At 38.6% G+C, this 17,668-nt stretch overlaps 1 protein-coding gene across 1 annotated transcript in view; it reads left to right on the top strand.

Moving 5' to 3' along the window:
• Positions 1–552: 552 nt before the first annotated feature.
• Positions 553–17,668, top strand: part of HNF4G (hepatocyte nuclear factor 4 gamma) — a 126,570-nt gene continuing 109,454 nt past the window's right edge. Inside the window, exon 1 of the mRNA XM_069466338.1 lies at positions 553–789. The gene's annotated coding sequence lies outside the window, so the exon portion shown is untranslated. The remainder of the gene's footprint in view (positions 790–17,668) is intronic.

Raw genomic sequence — 17,668 nt, 5'->3', positions numbered from 1 at the left:
GGACCTCATTGGCTCAGAATTAGATCCGCATTCTAGGGTCAGCAGGCTTCTCCAGCCAGGGTCGACACCGCCCAAGACGAGGCGTGACCTGGGGCGGGAGAGGGGACCTGTACCCGCGTCGCGGGAAGGGCGTTTTCGCCTCAGGCTGCGGACGCGGGACCTCGAGGGGCTGCAGCGGGTGCCGGAGGCAGCAGACATTCATCCACTCTGCCTCCCCGTGCTCAGGGCGCAGTGCGCCCCGCGCTGGTGGCGGGAATGTTGGCAAGTGGCGGGCGGCAGTTACCGCCAGGCGGCCTCGGGGAGGCCCGGGTTTGATTCTTGCTGGCCCGCCCGCCCGTCGCCCCGGGGCCTTGGGAACAGGGAAATGAACACGCCGAGGCGGTGGCGGCCTCGCTGCTTTCAGTTTTCATTGAGACTGCTGGTTACTGTTTAACATCCCCACCCACGTTTCAGTTTGTTTAGTAAATCGATCAGACTGTGAGAGTCAAGCCGCTGCCCTGTCGCCATTGAGCAAAGCTAATATTCTCCCGGCATATGGTCTAAAGTCTTTGCTAGAGATCGGGGAAAACAAACAAACAAACAACAACACAATCCTTAAGCCTGCTCTCCCAGATCACCCAGCCCCACCCCCATTTCCCACCTCCCAGCTTTCAGCAAACTTCCCAGGCTCGGGAAAGTGCGGCGCGGGACGCCGCTGCTGGGCTGGGTGGGGGGACCTGCTGCCGGGACATGCGGCGGCTGCCGCGCAGCTGACTGCGACGCGGGAGCTCCGGGAGCGGCTCCGCGCAGGTAAGTTTCTGTGCCCGCGCCCGGCGCCCGAGGCTGGCCGCGGTCCACAGCCCCGGCGGGGCGGGTGTCGCCCAGGAGGAGTGTCGGTTCCCCTCGCGCGGCTGAAGGAGGCGCGCCCGCGCGGGAGGGGCTGAGCCCTAGGACCCCTAGGCCAGGCAGTGTTGAAAGCAGATACCCCGAGGCCCCCAGCAGCCTGCGGTGGCGGGAAGAAGAAAAGGCTGGAAGGAAGACAGTGGAGGGGGGAGCTGGGGGAGAGATGTGCAAGTCGTTCAGCCGGGAAAAGGGGAAAAAAAGTTGTATTTGTTTGGGTGCAGAGAAAGCTTTCCTGGCTGTAGCTGGTCACGTGATTCCCAGATCTCTAGGGGGGCTTTAATGGAGGGGTGTGTGTGTGTGTGCGTGTGTCTGTGTTTGTGTGTGTGTGTGTGCGTGTATGGCCTGGGGCAAGGTCAGGACTTGTGCATGTCTATGAACCGTGGAGGTTTGTGGGGAGGTGCTTGGTCCTGCGACATCAGCCATGGCCTTTGCCCAAGTCTCAGCTTGCATCGTTCTCTCATAGAGACAGTTTGGGAGTGGGCGTCTTCCTGTGATGCTATTGGAGAAGATTTTATATACAGTATTTAAGTCGTCTTAGTTCCTTTGGGATGAAATGCCCTTTGGAAGCTGAGTTAACGTGCCGGATAAGCAATAATGATTCTACGTCTAACGGGAATAAGGCAGCACGTGATAAGATCTTAGAATTGAATATCGGTGTGTGCTTCATACCTGATGCACTGTGCTTTTAAGGTTTGCTCAAAACTGAGTCAAAGCACTCCTCTCCAACATGCAAAACAGTCTTAAAATAGCTTTCACTCTAGGGCAAGGGCTAGAGAATACAGAATATAGACGCTCAAAACTTAATGGGATGTCCTGAAAACCAAACACTTCATTGACACCCTCACTTACTGTTTTTGTTTTTGTTACTTTCCCCTGCTTTTCCGTTCATAGGACAGGTTTCTTTTCTCCCTTCCCAAGCATTTATTCATCATAAAACTATTCTTCCTCTCCAGCTATCGCCATTTTTCCATTATAGTCCTCTCGTCCCCACCCTCTCACCACACCTCCTTCTGTTTTCATCTCCTATGCATACTCTCAGTCAAGACACCTGATCTGCTGTGTGTTTGAAATGTGTGACCCAGTAGTGCTGGGCTCCTTCCTGGTACCGTATGGGGGCTGGGGGGCGGGGAGGTGGTGGAGTGTTGGTAAACTACTCATTTTTCACATTTCAAAGTGGAGTGGAAATTGAGAGCCATTTGTCTTCTCCTTCCCGTTCCTTCTAAGCTCCATTTATGGGCCTACAAATATGGAAACGATCCCAACAAGCTTTATTAAGCTACAACCCTTTCACTAAAGTGTGTCTGTTAAGATCTCACATGCATTTTATTCTGCAATTGTGGTTATAAATATATTGGATAGCACGAATTAATTTTCGGGATTGCTAAGATTTTTTTTTAATACTCCTGTTGCAAATAACTTTATTTTTGAGTGCCTTGTTTCTTTTGAAAATACTTGTTATTTCAATGAAATCTAAAAGTAATACTCATAAAACAACATAAAAATTATAGTAAAATATAAAGTGAACCCCTCTTCCCATTCCATTCCATGTATATACAATCTCTGTTGATGTTTGGGTTTGTGCCCCTCCAGTCTTCATGTATATAATAGAAATTTTACTTTCATTGTTTTAAAAATTGAACAGTGGTTCATACACTGGTGTTCTGAAATTTATTCTTTATTTAGTATTTTTCAAATACTTCTCTGTCAATATATGGAAATCCTATTTTTTTAATGTATCTACTCAATGTAACCAGCCAATATCTTCCAGAATATTCACTTGAATTGTTTAATTTCTTAGTGTTACAAACAATGATGTAGTGAATATAGTGAATATCTGTGTGCATTATCTTTGCATGGGTACTGCTGAAGATTTATTCTGAGAAGAGAATTGCTGGCTCCAGGGGGATGTTCACTTTAAATTTGATAGATACTGCAAAGAGCCTTCGTAAGTACCCACAGTATATTTACCATGCTTGCCAAAACTGGATAATAATGATCTGCTTAAAATGGTTCCGATCTGTTGTTGAAAAATTGATTCCTCACTGTAGGAATTTAATATTTGGAGATCATATAAACCAATCCTGGAACATCTGACTTGGGGAGTTTGAGAATTTTGCTTTAAAAATATAATAAAATGAGAAGGGCATTAAATGCACTTCAACATACTGTTACTTTGAGCTTGTAAAAGATGCTTCTGCCTTTGTTACTTTCACTTAATGGCTGGAGATACTGGTACATGATAACTGAGAATTTCTTTATTGCAAACATGTGGACCATTGTTGATTGAGTAGTTACTGTTGTGATTTTATGGTTCTTGACTTCGTGTTTGCCACCTTCATAAAAGAGACTTCACAACCCTGGGAAAGTACAATTTTAAATGAGGTATCACAGCTTTGGATCCTTTAAAAGCTATGGATGCAAAGGAAACAATGGGGTATACAATGATGTGCAGAGTTACTTCTCTCTACTCTTCTCATTAGAACTTATACCTATTGGAATCACTCCTGCCACTCATACACAGACATAAGGAATGCTTCAAATATGGCTTACTCTCACTCCTATATATATACATATATATATATTTATTTATTTTGCAGACGGAGTCTCTCTCTGTTGCCCAGGCTAGAGTGCCGTGACATCAGCCTAGCTCACAGCAACCTCAAACTCCTGGGCTCAAGCAATCCTTTTGCCTCAGCCTCCCGAGTAGCTGGGACTACAGGCATGTGCCACCATGCCCGGCTAATTTTTTTTTCTATGTATATTTTTAGCTGTCCAAATCATTTCTTTCTATTTTTAGTAGAGACGAGGTCTCACTCTTGCTCAGGCTGGTCTCAAACTCCTGACCTTGAGAGATCCTCCTGCCTCGGCCTCCCAGATTGCTAGGATTACATGCCCGACCTCTTTTTTAGATTCTTAAAACAATCCTATGAAGTTCATACTAATATTCTTCCATTTTACAGATGGGAACAATGAAGCAGGGAGAAATTAAATAACTTGACTAAAGTCACACATCTAAAAGGGATAGAGTAGGGGATTCAAATCCAGGTACTATGGCTCTAGGCCATGAGAATAACCACGGCTCTTCCATGTCGTCCTTGGGTTGCTCACTGCACAGAGATGCTCAACTGAGCAGAAAAGTGAGGACTGCAACCTTGACCGCACCCCACAGACCAAGCCATGTCCCTTTGCTCTTGTATGAGTATTCCCTGGGGAAGGCACTTTTCTAGGTCACAAAATGTCTGTGAGGGACAGCATCACCCTTGTACTTCTGCTGCTGTATCATTTGTAAGAGCCACATGTTACGTGTTTGTTTGCTTATGCATCTTTGTAACTCAATATTATCTTGCTCCCGCATTACACCTTAGAGAACAGATGTGCCTTACTGCCTAAACTTCCTGCCTTGTATATTAATACGTGGTGACAGAGTATGCTCTTTACATGGTAGAATTAGCTGATAGCATCTGACGATATGTTCTTTAGAAAACTTTTCATTTTGTCAAGATGGTTTTCTGGAAAATGCATAAGGAGTTCAATTTTTTTCTTTTTCGTGACACTCTTAACATTTGAGGGAACATGAAGGTCTTTGAGGATGACCAGCGTGGTAGCTGCGTGGCATACAAAGGAAGAGAGCAGGCCTTGTTGTCAGATGGCAAGGTTTGTATCCCTGTTCAGGTCTTTACTAAATGGAAAGGGGGCGCTGCTTGGGCAAGTTATTCTCTTTGAGGCTCCATTTCCTCATGTTTGAAATGTCTGCAATTATAATACCTATGTCATAGAATTGGTGCACTAATTATACATGTTAATCCATAGGAAACATTTAGAACAGGGTCTGGTATGTTGAATATGCAGTACGTGTTCTGTGTTGGTCTTTGTTGTTATAATAGAGTGAATTAGTGCTTCTAAAACACTGCTTGGTTTGTAGTAAGTGTTTGGTGTTACCTGCTTTTATTGACTCTCTCACTAGAGATTATTGTGTTTAATACTTACATACACAAAGTGCATACGATTTCAAGAATTTATGGACCCCTAGAAACCTGGCCAAGCCCTCTGATGGGCCTCAGAGATACAATGATGAACAAGAGAAAGAGTTCCTAACTTCATGGAGCTCTAAATTAAGCAGTGTAGACAAAAATCATCCTATGTGTACTTCAAAGACTAGAACATGGTCTTGGGGCTCTTTGTGACCTGTGTGCAGATCTCAGTTCTGCTCTCTGCCAGTGGTGCATCCCAGAGCAAGTTACTTAATGCTTCAGTTTAAAAACTGCGAAATGAGAAAATATTGTAGTTCTCACTCTCAAATTATATGTGGATAAATGCTTGTATTATTTAAATCAAACCTTTTTTTTGTTTAATGTTTGACATTTTCCCTATGCTCTATTCCAATATAGAAGAGTGACATTTATATTTGATAATAAAAAGTTGACATGGAAATCCTGGCAGTGTTTCTCCATCTCCTTTAAAAGTATTAGTTGATATAATCAGGACATGGCAATTTAATTTTTAAAAATATTATATTTTGAATCTTTGAGTATTGTTCTTCTAGGTTTGCACACTGTGTTGTGCTTTGTTTATGCTTGTGGCTGACTGAAGATTGTCAAGTCTATCCTAGTATTTTATTTTTTTTTGTATTTTCTTATTTCAATTGTCATGGCTATAGGTTGCAAATAAAGTTAGTATATATTAATTTAGCAGCAATTAAGTTATAGGGACTGTACAGGATGCCTAGAATACAAATATAAATAAAGCAGTGTCTCTGCCCTCAAACACAAATAAACTACTGGGAAGACAAACACGTGCAAACATCCATAATATAAGGTGATAACTATTACATTAGCATAATAGATAATTAACATTAACATAATACCATGGAAAATGGAAGCATAAAGGATACTTTTGGCTTGAGTAGCCTGGAGAGATTTCATGGAAGAGTTAAGGGTTTTCTGATTAGAACCTGCTGAGAGAGAAGAATCTGAAAGGTATTGGGGAAGAAGAGATTACACTTGGAGTAGGAATAGTGGCAACAGATGACGTGGGATAGGAACTCTGGGCCAGATTCTGACAATCTTGATTGGAGCTATGTCCCTTAGACTGTGGAAGCCATTAAGAGTCTTTAAGTAGCTTGGTTATGAATTTTTTTTTATGATTGGCAGCATTTTGGAGGATGGATTAAAAAGAGAGAGACAAGAAACAGGGAAATAGTAGGAAGCTTCCAAAATGGTCCCCTGGCAATGAAAATGAGAAGAGGATAGGATCTGGAAATGTTTTGAAGGTCTTTAAACTGCATTTAAAGACTGTAGAATATGCAAGATAAGGGAGTGGGAAGAATTGAAGCTGACCTGCACTTTTATATTTCCAAGCGATGACTAAAACAATTGTTTCCTAAGGTTCTCATGTCTTGTTGGTGATACATATAAAAGAATTATAACTCACAGTGATAAATGTCATTGTTGAGTACTGGAGAAGTGTTATAGAAACCTAGTGGAAGACTCCACTTTTCCTGGAGTAGGTTACATAAAGAGATGAGGTATAGATTCTTTATTTTTAAATCAGGTTTATGGAGATATAATTTATATTCAGTAAAATCTCTTTTTATGAATATATATCAATGAGTTTTGACAAGTGCACACAGTTGTATAACCATGATCACAATTTAGATATAGAACATGTCTGCACCCATTCCCCCAAATGCCCTGTGCCCTTTTGCAGTCAGCCTCCTCTGCCCTGCCCTGGACAACCTCGGATCTGATTTCTGTCTCTAGTGTTGCCTTTTCCAGAGTAATACATAAATGGAATCATATAGTATGTAGCCTTTTGTGTCTTGCTTTTTTTCATTTAGCATTATTATTCTGAGATTCTTTCATCTTATTGTATGTATCACGAGTTTATTCCTTTGGGGGAAATCTTTTAGGTTTATGAGGTGCAATTGACACACAATAAACTGTATAAAGTATACAATTTTAAGTTTTGACCCATGTGTATATCCTTGAAATCCACATGACAGTAAAGATGGTGAATATAACCAACATCTCCAAAAATTTCCTCAAGCTCTTTTATAAACCCTCCCTCCTGTTCCTCCCCTTCCTCTCCTCTCCTGTCCCCAGGCAACTATTGATCTACTTTCTGCCCCTGTAAAGTACTTTGCATTTTTTAGAATTTTATAACCATGGCATCGTATGATATCTTTTCATGTCTGGCATATTTCTCTCAGCATAGTCATTTTGAGACTCATTCATTTTGTTGCATGTATTTCTTTTTTTTTTTTAATTTTTCTTTCTGCTGAATAGCATGACGTTGTTTAGATACTCGACAATTTGTTTATCTCTGTTCACCTGCTGATAAACATTTGGGTTATTTCCAGTTTTTGGCTATTACAAATAAAGCTGTTATGAACATCTTTGTACCAAGTCTTGGTATGGACGTACGCTTTCATTTATCTTATATAATTACCTAGGAATAGAATGGCTGGGTCACATGGAAGAAATTGTTAAACTGGTTTCCAGAGTAGTTGTTCATTTCACATTCCCATGTGTAATGCTTGAGAGTTCCAGTTTCTTCACATCGTTACCAAAACTTACTATGATCAATTTTTTAATTAATTAAATTAATTAGTTAATTAATTTCTGAGACAAGGTCGTGCTCTGTTGCCCAGGCTAGAGTGTAGTGGCATCCTCATAGCTCACTGCAGCCTTGAATTCCTGGGCTCAAGTGATCCTTCCTGCCTCAGCCTCCTGAGTAGCTGGGACTAAAGGTGTGCACTACCACCCCCAGCTAATTTTTCTATTTTTTGGAGAGATGGGGTCTTGCTCTTGCTCAGGCTGGTCTTGAATTCCTGGCCTCAAGTGATCCTCCTGCCTTCGCCTTCCAAAGTTCCAGGATTACATGCGTGGGCCACCGTGCCCTGCCAGTCTTTTAATTTTAGACATTATAAAAGGTATCCAAAGATGATATCTTATTGTGATTTTAATTTATATTTCTCTAACCATTAGTGATGCTGAGCATCTTTTCATGAGATTATGTAGTATCCATGTATTGTCTTTGGTGAAGTTTTGTTCGAAAACTATGCATCCCCGCTTTTTTTTTTTTTTTTTTTTTGAGACAGAGTCTTGCTCTTTTGCCCTGGCTAGAGTGCCGTGGCATCAGCCTAGCTCACAGCAACCTCAAACTCCTGGGTTTAAGCGATCCTTCTGCCTCAGCCTCCCGAGTAGCTGGGACTACAGGCATGTGCCACCATGCCCGGCTAATTTTTTTTTTATATATGTATTTTTAGCTGTCCAAATCATTTCTTTCTATTTTTAGTAGAGATGGGGTCTCACTCTTGCTCAGGTTGGTCTCGAACTCCTGACCTCGAGCGATCCTCCCGCCTCGGCCTCCCAGAGTGCTAGGGCATCCCCGCTTTTTAAAATTGAGTTGTTTGTTTTTTTTCATTATCAAGTTGTAAGTGTTCTACATATATATTATAATTATAAGTCCTTTAAGATATGAGTTTGGAAAATATTTTCTTCCCACATTCATTTAGTCTTTTACAAGGGATAGGATTTGACCAAGCGAAAGAGTAAAGGGTATTACAATCATAAACAGGAATAGTGTTGCAAATGAAAAATAAAGTTGGTTTTATGAGGCCGCAATATGTAGTAAAATAAGAAAAGGTGGTAGAAAGTGAATTTACAAATATAGGAAGAAGCCTGAATATAAAGACCTTTTTGTGTCATGCTGTGGAACTTAGACTCTTTTTGTGTGAGCACTGATACTAGTAAATACTAATACCATAACAATATTGATACTGATTATTGCGCTTTATAGAATTCTTTCATATGCACAGTTTATAGTATTTCCCCTTACATTATTTTATTTAAGTCCTGTGACAACCATGGGAACATTAAATATAGGTTTTGAGGTTTTGAGCTAATGTCTTTTCAGCTAGTGTGTGTGTGTGTGTGTGTGTGTGGAGTGTGTGTGCGTGTACGTTTAATGGAGTATGAGGAAAGAGTGACAGCTGGATTGGTCTGCAAGGGCTCAGGAGGGCACTTTCCCAGTAGGGCAGGGGACAGTGTCCTGCTGAGCCCTGGCAGATGGTACAATAGGCTCTGATAAAGGTTTGGATGTATAGCTGTACTTTGAAAATGACAATTCACAGTTATTATAGAACTGTTCACAAAAATTCCAAAATCTCAGTGGATAATCTAGATTCTGTGAATTTTCTTTTAGTTGTCCTTTACTTGCAAACTGACTCTAGATAAAATAAAATTAATTTTATTTGTTAATTTGTTAAGAGAAAATAGTGTGACCAAGTTCTCTCTCTATTTTTAAATGTAATTTTTTTTTTTTTTTGGTTTCTCATAAGAAGTTCAAATAACTTATTTTTTCGAACATAATTCTTTGGTTCAATGTATTCTGTTTTTATTGGCCTGCTTAGGGCTCTGACTTCTGTTTTCATACCGCAGACATGCAATTCATACTTCAGATCAACTTCAGAAGCATGTATTAATATAAAATTACATGCTGAACAAGCTCCTGATTTGGGCAATCCTTCCTTCCTTCCCCTGCCTTCCCGTTCCTTCCTTTCCTTTTTTCTTAAACTCACTTGGAAGTTTTGAAATGCTTTCATTGGCTCCTCTTTTTGAAATTTTCACTCATTTTTAACTACCATAGGTTCTTTTCATGGTAAAGAAGTGGCATTGTAATCCAGAAGAATTAAAATGCAATTGTGGGGCTTATCCCTATCAAAATTCTGTACTATTACCAAGAAGGTAAAAATGAATTAATAGTTAATTAGGCTTAATGTGTTCATACACATTACTGTATAGTATTTGTATATCTTTTGTGTAATCATTTCAAAACCACTGTAAGAGTATATCCATGTAGACTTAGCATGGGATCTGCTGTTTTCTCGCAGGTTAACCTGGAATGCCTGAGCTTCTTTTAAAACACATTTGCAAAATGTTCTCTTCCAGTTCATATTACTTAGTTGGTTTGCCACAATGGAACAAACATGCAGGCTTTGGAGTCAAATATACCTGATTTGAGCCTGGAGGGCTTTGGGCATGCTAGCTACTTAACCTTAGCGCTGCCTTGCTCAGTGTGTGTGCCGTGAGACTTGAATAAGATGACATTTCAAGTGTTCGATATAGAGTCTGGCAAAAGGCAAATGCACTTAATAAATATTGCAATTACTTGTTATTTGACTCCTCTGTATATTAAGTTAATATTTCTATATGTTTATCTCTATTTTTGTAGGTTTAGTATACACTCACACACAGGTACTACTATCATTAACCACTATGACTAGTTAACATTTACTAAGTGCTTTCTGTGTGCCAGGCATGAAGTGTTTCACACTTATTAAATCATTTAATCCTTACAATAACTTTATAAGGTATTAATATAAACTGTTATTATCTCTATTGTGTAGTTGAGAAACTTAGTCAAAGAAAGATTACATACCCAGTTGAGACTGTACAACTAGTGTCAGCATTACATATGAACCAAGGCCATTTGACTCCAAAGCCCATACAATTTCTTCCAATAACCTTAATTCCTAAAATGTTGTGCTGTTAATCTCATTTGAATTTTCACAGCATCTTTTAAAGCTAAAAGTGAAATGAGGTATTTTATTTTCTGCATTCTATGTGTCCCATCAGTTATTTATATGAAGCATGTGAATGATTTCACTGGATTTATTAATATTTAAGCATCTATTAGATTAAAATAATCTACCTGATATTTCACGTATAAATCTGCAATTTCAGATTGACTTCTGGAATATGTTAGAATAGATTTTGTAAAACACTGAATTTGAGCTTTTAATTGGAACTAATTTATTAAATCAGATATAAAAATCATAATAGTCACATGTTTGATTGAATAAAACCTGATGTTTATGGTATTAATTTTTAACATTTTATCTAGTTTTACACAATAAATTGAAGCATCTTGAATATTCAGTTAATGATAAATGTATATGCACTACTGTCTTCTCTGTAGGAATCACAAGTATTAGTTTTAAAAGTTTCTTGATTAGTAATTACTTACTAAAACTTCTTGGGAAAGCAAGGCTTACAATGTGAAAGCCCTAGTGTGTTTTAAAAGCTGATTTTTCTTTCCTAGTTTAGTTGATCAACTCCTTTCTGGACAAATAATCCTGCTACCTGAAACTATCCCCATTAAATAGGAAACATGAGTAGTATTTGTACCGAGCATTTTTAGTATATGTTGAATGGCTTGTGAATTTTAATGGTCCTGTTTTTCTTCTATTATGCATGGATTCCAAGAAAGTTAAAACTTATAGAACTTGCAAAGTAATTGTTACTTAAGGAAAGAACATTTTTGATACAGTTCTTCAAATGGCCTCACAACACTCAGGTTGTAATGCAAGAACAAACAGTATGCATGCATAACAAAGTAGTGTTATTATTTAAGCCCCAATCAATTTTGAACAACATTGTGCCTTTTTACCTACATTAAAGCACAAAGTATTTTTTTCTTATAAATAAGTCCAAAACATGAGGTTTGGTTTTGTAAAACTGAACTGATAACTTATTTATTTGGAACAAGGAGCTATGATGCAAATGTATCTCATTTATTAAAAAGGGCTACAATTCATTTAGGCAAGAGTTTTTGAATGGGCGTTATGGCAAAACATGTAGTAGCTTAAGTGATTTAAAAATAAATGGAATCTCTAGAGTTTAGGAACTGGCAGAGTGGTTGGGGAATAACTACAAAAATATTCTCATTCGAGTTGGTTTATGGTAAGTGTTGCAATGTACAAATCACTTATTTCAGGATACTAATATACATACATACATAGAAACACACACATATTATGCACATGTCATATATGTGTATGTGTATATGCTTGTGTATATATTTACACACAAATAATACAGATTAATAATATACGCCAGTATATTAACATATATGTCTACATACACCTTTGTATTTGGATTCTAAATATATGAGGTCCTTCATTCCAAGTTCAATTGACCTAAATAAAAGAGCATAAGCATTTTTAATCATTAACTGTATTTATCCATGATGTGTCCTTCTTACAGTTAAGTATTATTCCTTAAACAATTTGTCAATTTAAAACAAAGAAAAAGCAAAAAGAGGATGACTATCAAAACTAGTGAAGATAATTTTGATAAAAGAAGAAAAGGGGAGCAAAATTTGGGAAATTAATGTAATCTAGAAATATGTAAATTAATCTCTATAAAAATATGTACACTAAAGATACTGCATATCACCTTTTTTGGTATATTTTATTTCTGATATGGGGAAATACGCAGAACTTATTTCAAAAAATACTTCTTTTTTCCTATGTGAAGAAAAAGAATGAATAAATTTTTTTCTTTTTTAGGTAGATGTATTAGTTTGCTCGGGCTACTAAAACAAAATGCCACAGACTGGGTGGCTTAAACAACAGAAATTTATCTTCTCCCAGTTCTGGAGACTAGCAGTCTAAGAGCAAGGTTTCAGCAGGTTTGGTTTCTTCAGAAGCCTCTCAGCTCTGCTTGCAGTTGGCTGCTTTCTCCTCCAGTCCCCACACGGTTGCCCCAGGTCCGTGTGTTGTCTGTGTCCTAAGGCCTTTCATGAGGACACCAGTCATAGTGGATTAGAGCCCACCCCTATGACCTCATTGTATGTTAGTTTTTCCTCTTTGAAGGGCCTATCTCTAAATATATTCTGAAATACCGAGGGTTAAGATTTCAACATATGAATTTTGTGGGAGGGGACACACAATTCAACCCATAATAGCAGGACAGCCATAAAATGATTTAGTCTTTACTTACAACCTTGGATGTTCTATCTTCCTTATGGTTCATGCATATATTTGTTTTAGACTATAAATGAAATCAACCCAATCCAAATAAGTGGTTTAGAACCAAAACCATTTATGTTGACTCCTAGAAAGCCTTCTTCTCTCTTAACACACATCCCCATCCGCACTTCCCTCATTGTTGGCTTAGTGCATTCTTCCTTTTGACCAGTCACTCTGGCTAGGACAAATGGCAAAATTGATGTGGCTTGAGGATGCTATCTGGAGTTACCGAATAATATTTGGAAAGAAGAATCTTCCATGAATAACCTACAGATAAGTCTGTTATTTTTAAAAACATATTGTGTTGTCTGCTGCTTATATTCAAACTACTATTTCGCCATCTTGGCCTTTGAGTAAATGGTAAAGTTTTCTGATTAAGTAGCAGCAGAGGGAAGTTCTGTGATTCTGTACGTTTGTGTCCCTGAGACTATCAGAAGTTAAAAAGCAGTGCCAAAGAAAGCTGAATTCCCAAGCAAGACAGATGCTGTGTTTGCATTTTGGAGTAACATTTTAAATATGTCTTTCCTTTCAGGCTTTTGCACTCTGTTGGATCCAGATCCTCACACTGGCATTTATGCATTATCTTAATTTATAAACGTTGAGAGTAAGTAAGAAGTGTTGAATTTATACATGATAATGTGGAGACTGATAAACTCTACTCTTGAATTAATGGGAAAGAGACACACAGAGTGAAGCACCATTCATGCTAAGCAGAAGTTCTAAGATACCAGACACTATCCATGGTGGCATCCCCTCTGCCCTGGTTGAGAGATATAAACATGCACAAGCCTTTAAGGTACAAAGGACAGCTTCTGCATTTGAAGTTATGCATTAAACAGATTGTTTCAGAGTTCCTTAGGTAGAATCCTAACTACTTAGATTGCAATAAAGCTCCATGATTCATTCTCGCAAACACTTTAATTTCACTAACAATATAACTGTGAATCATGGGTATTTGGATCCATGTGCTCACTACTGTGAGTCTGTTTTAAAACTGTGAACGATTAGTTGTGTTATGTTTTTAGCCATCTTGCAATAAATATCTGAGGAACAGTAGTTTATTGATTTAGAGAAAATCATCAGGTCCTGGTACGGCGTGGTATGTGTAAAGCATTTCAGTCAGAGGGAATTAGACTCTTGACTGAGCTAGCTGAGTGATCCTTGACAAGGCTGTTTAACTTCTTTGTGTTTTAGTTTGCCTATCTCTAATCTGGGATTCTACCACCTACTTCCATAGGGTTCCTGGGAATCTTAAATTGAACAACATATGTAAAAGAATACCCAGCACCATTTCTGCTACTTGGCAGTTACTTAATAAATGGAAATATTCTTTTCTTCTCCATGATTTTTAATTTCCTCTGATGATACTGGAACTGGGTGTTATAAACTCCCATTTTTTTACTTAAACTAAAAGCCAGGAGTCTTCCTTAATTTCTGCCTCCTCCTTACACGTCCTGTCTAATGTGTTGGTGGATGAGAGATCTGCCAACATTACCTCCAAATGAGCCTCGAGTTTTCCACTTATCTTTACCTCTACTACTGTTACATCATCCAAACCACAACTATTATGTACCTGGATGACTGCTGCTGTCTACTAACTGCTCTCTCAGTTTCCATATTGCTCCCTTCAAGGGTGATGTTCTTAAAACATAAATAAGAACACATCATCTTCCTGCTTAAAACCCCCACTGGTTTTCCATTGTACTAGGAATTAAGTTCAGACCCTTCCAATGCCTATGAGGCCTTTGATCTTCAGGCCTTGGCCTCTCTGTCTTACCTCTTGCAACTCACCTTTACTCCTGAGATTTCAGTCACATCGAGTTTTCTCAGTTCCCCAAAAAAGCCCAGTTATTTTTCATCTCAGGAACTTCTTCCTTTGCATTTGATATTCCTTCCAAACTCTCCACCACCTCCCACACATAGACATCACGGGAGAATATTTCATCCTTTAGTTCTCGGTTTCTGTGAGTTCTAATGTGTGCAGGTGTCTTCATATTTATTGATGATTGGAGATAATTGAATAGACCCAGCTGGCTGGGAGGTCTCGGTAGCAGAAGTTTGAGGGGACGTTGCCAGAAAGGGTTACAACCAAAGGCCAGGGGAGCAAGAGGAGAAAGGAAATCAAGATGCTAAGTAATAAAGTAAAAACAAAGAGTCTGACACATTCTTTACTCTGTATATAACTTGAAAATTTATACTACATGACATGATTTTTTTCTTTGGAATAAGATATAATTATTACTAAGTGCTAGCTGAGGACTCTAAAGCAGCACCGTGGAATAGAAAAATAATTCAACCCATGTGCACTTTAAAGTTTTCTCATAACCACATTGTAAGTAGAAAAAAGGGAAAGTCATTTTAAGAATGTATTTTATTAACACAATATATCAAAATATAATCACTTCTTGTATAATTATTAATAATATACATGTTAAAGTTATTAATGAGATACTTTACATTCTTTTTTCATAGTCATTCTTCGAAATCTGGTGCATTTTACACCTGCAGCACATCTCAGTTTCTCCTGGTCATAGTTCAGGTGCTCAGTGGCCACATGCGGCTACTGGCTGTCTTTTTGGGCAGTCCAGGTCTAAAGGGTAGTTAAAGGAAGTTTAATATATACTTCTTTCATGGTCTGGGATGATTTTTTTTTTTTTTTTTTTTTTTTTTTGAGACAGAGTCTCACTCTGTTGCCCAGGCTAGAGTGAGTGCTGTGGCGTCAGCCTAGCTCACAGCAACCTCAAACTCCTGGGCTCAAGCGATCCTCCTGTCTCAGCCTCCTGAGTAGCTGGGACTACAGGCATGCGCCACCATGCCCAGCTGATTTTTTCTATATATATATTTTTTTAGCTGTCCATATAATTTCTTTCTATTTTTAGTAGAGATGGGGTCTCGCTCTTGCTCAGGCTGGTCTCGAACTCCTGAGCTCCAACGATCCGCCCACCTCGGCCTCCCAGAGTGCTAGGATTACAGGCGTGAGCCACCGCGCCCGGCCTGGGATGATTTTTGATTCAATTTGGTGACAATTTAACTTTGAATTGTTTTTTTTCAATTAGATACCTCCGCTTTCTCTTCTCAACAACTTTTAAATAGAGTTATAGGAAAAATATTTTCTTACATTTATGAAAAACCCATCATCTCTATCTTAATTATGTTTGAAGATGAACAAGGTTGACAGGGGTTAGTTTACACTGGAGAGTCGATGGTGCTGCTAGACTTTCCACTACATTTAAGATTTAGTTATGAGGCAGTTAACCCAGAAAGGCATGTGCAAGTGGTTCTCAAACTTGAGTGGGCATAAGAATCACCTGGGGAGCTGGTCATCATGCAGACTGGTGGGCTGCGTCCCCAGAGATTCTGAGTCAGCAGGTCTAGGATGGAGCCGAGCATGTGCATTTCTAGCAAGCTTCCAGGGGCTGCCGCTGCTTCCTCTGGGTGGAGACCGATACCGGAGTAGACCATCTCAGCTCGCTGCAAGCATGGTGCATGTGGAGATTGCCCTCAGCAACACCGTTCTTATATCTTCGTATGCGTGATGGTGTATGTAGACTCTGAAAACCACTCTTTGTTTGTTTCTATGTGTGTGGGAAGGTGGAGGGTGGATGAAATTGCCTATTTTTCATTACGGTATCGTGTTCCACTTGGAGAAAGGAGGAACAAAAGAAACTTACAGGCGCTCCCTAGTGTCTATTCCTTACGTTTTACAACATATGTTGGGGGGCGTGGAGAAATAGTAAGGTATTTTACCTGAACAATATCTGTTAATATTTTCTAGGTCCAGATGACAGACTGTTACTGAAGTAATAATAGCTCTGTTGAATACTCAAAAAGCTAATGTTCCCTCCCCGCATGATTTATCTGTTTTTCTAGCCCTCATGATACCTACTAATTTCCAAGTCTTAAGTTAGCTTTAAGGCTCACATGAAAATAAGTATCATTGTTTATATGAACAGGGTGGCGCTCATACAGCTTCTATATCATGTTGAATTTCTACAAAGCTGCAATTGTGGGAATCAGACCGCAGTGAATATTAATGCCAAATTTCTGAGTGCTGAGAAAAATCATTATCAAATTAAATATATTAACTTTGATAAAGCTATGATTGCAAAACATTTTTTTAAAAGGCTAAGTTTAGGGAAGAAAATCAACTGAAATTAATCTTTTCCTTTTTATTTTCTCTGAAAACTTTGATTTCCCTGTTGCATTATCTAATATTTATTGAGCACTTATTATGGGCAGGCACTGCTCTAAATGCTTTACCTGCATTAATTCGTTTAGTCCTCTAACAAGCTGATGACTGATGTGATGTTATCACTCTAATTTTACAGATGGGCGTTACACTCTAATTTTACAGCCAGTTAGTAGCGGGGATGGTGTTCTAGAATGTTTAACTGCTACATTATATCCTCCTCCATGACATTCCCCTGCCTTAATTTGTTCTTTTAACACTGATCTTTTCCTTGACTTCCTCCTATTGTACAAATTTATACCCAACTATACACATTTGAATTTTTGTTCTGGAATTTTTTGCAAATTTCGTGCTCGGACCTCCCTCTGTGTCTTCTCTAATCCATTCACTTTATCTGAAAAGACTAGTCCCTCTTATTTTTGGCCTAGATCTACCCTTAATAACAGTTTACATTTATTAGTTCTTATAACTCTCAATATATTTATTCTTGTTCCCAATCATAAAAAACAAGTTTTTTAAAAAATGGAAATTAAGTCACTAATTATCCAGCACACATATACTTCCTTTTTGCACATTTCTGTCCAGTTTCTTATATGTGTGTTTGTGGGCAGGTGTATGTTTTATATTTATTTATTCACCATGAGTAATTTGTTTTTGGATTTTTTTCACTAATTATCAGATGAGTTTTTTTTCTTATTTGAGTAATCTTTAGGCTTATCTTTTTAATATCAAATTAAATGCCTGTTAAATTGACATAATATAATTTGCCTAATCATTTATTA

The sequence above is a fragment of the Eulemur rufifrons genome, chromosome 3 (assembly GCF_041146395.1).
Source record: "Eulemur rufifrons isolate Redbay chromosome 3, OSU_ERuf_1, whole genome shotgun sequence".
Taxonomy (NCBI): Eukaryota; Metazoa; Chordata; class Mammalia; order Primates; family Lemuridae; genus Eulemur; species Eulemur rufifrons.
This window is presented reverse-complemented; position numbering and strand designations above follow the sequence as displayed.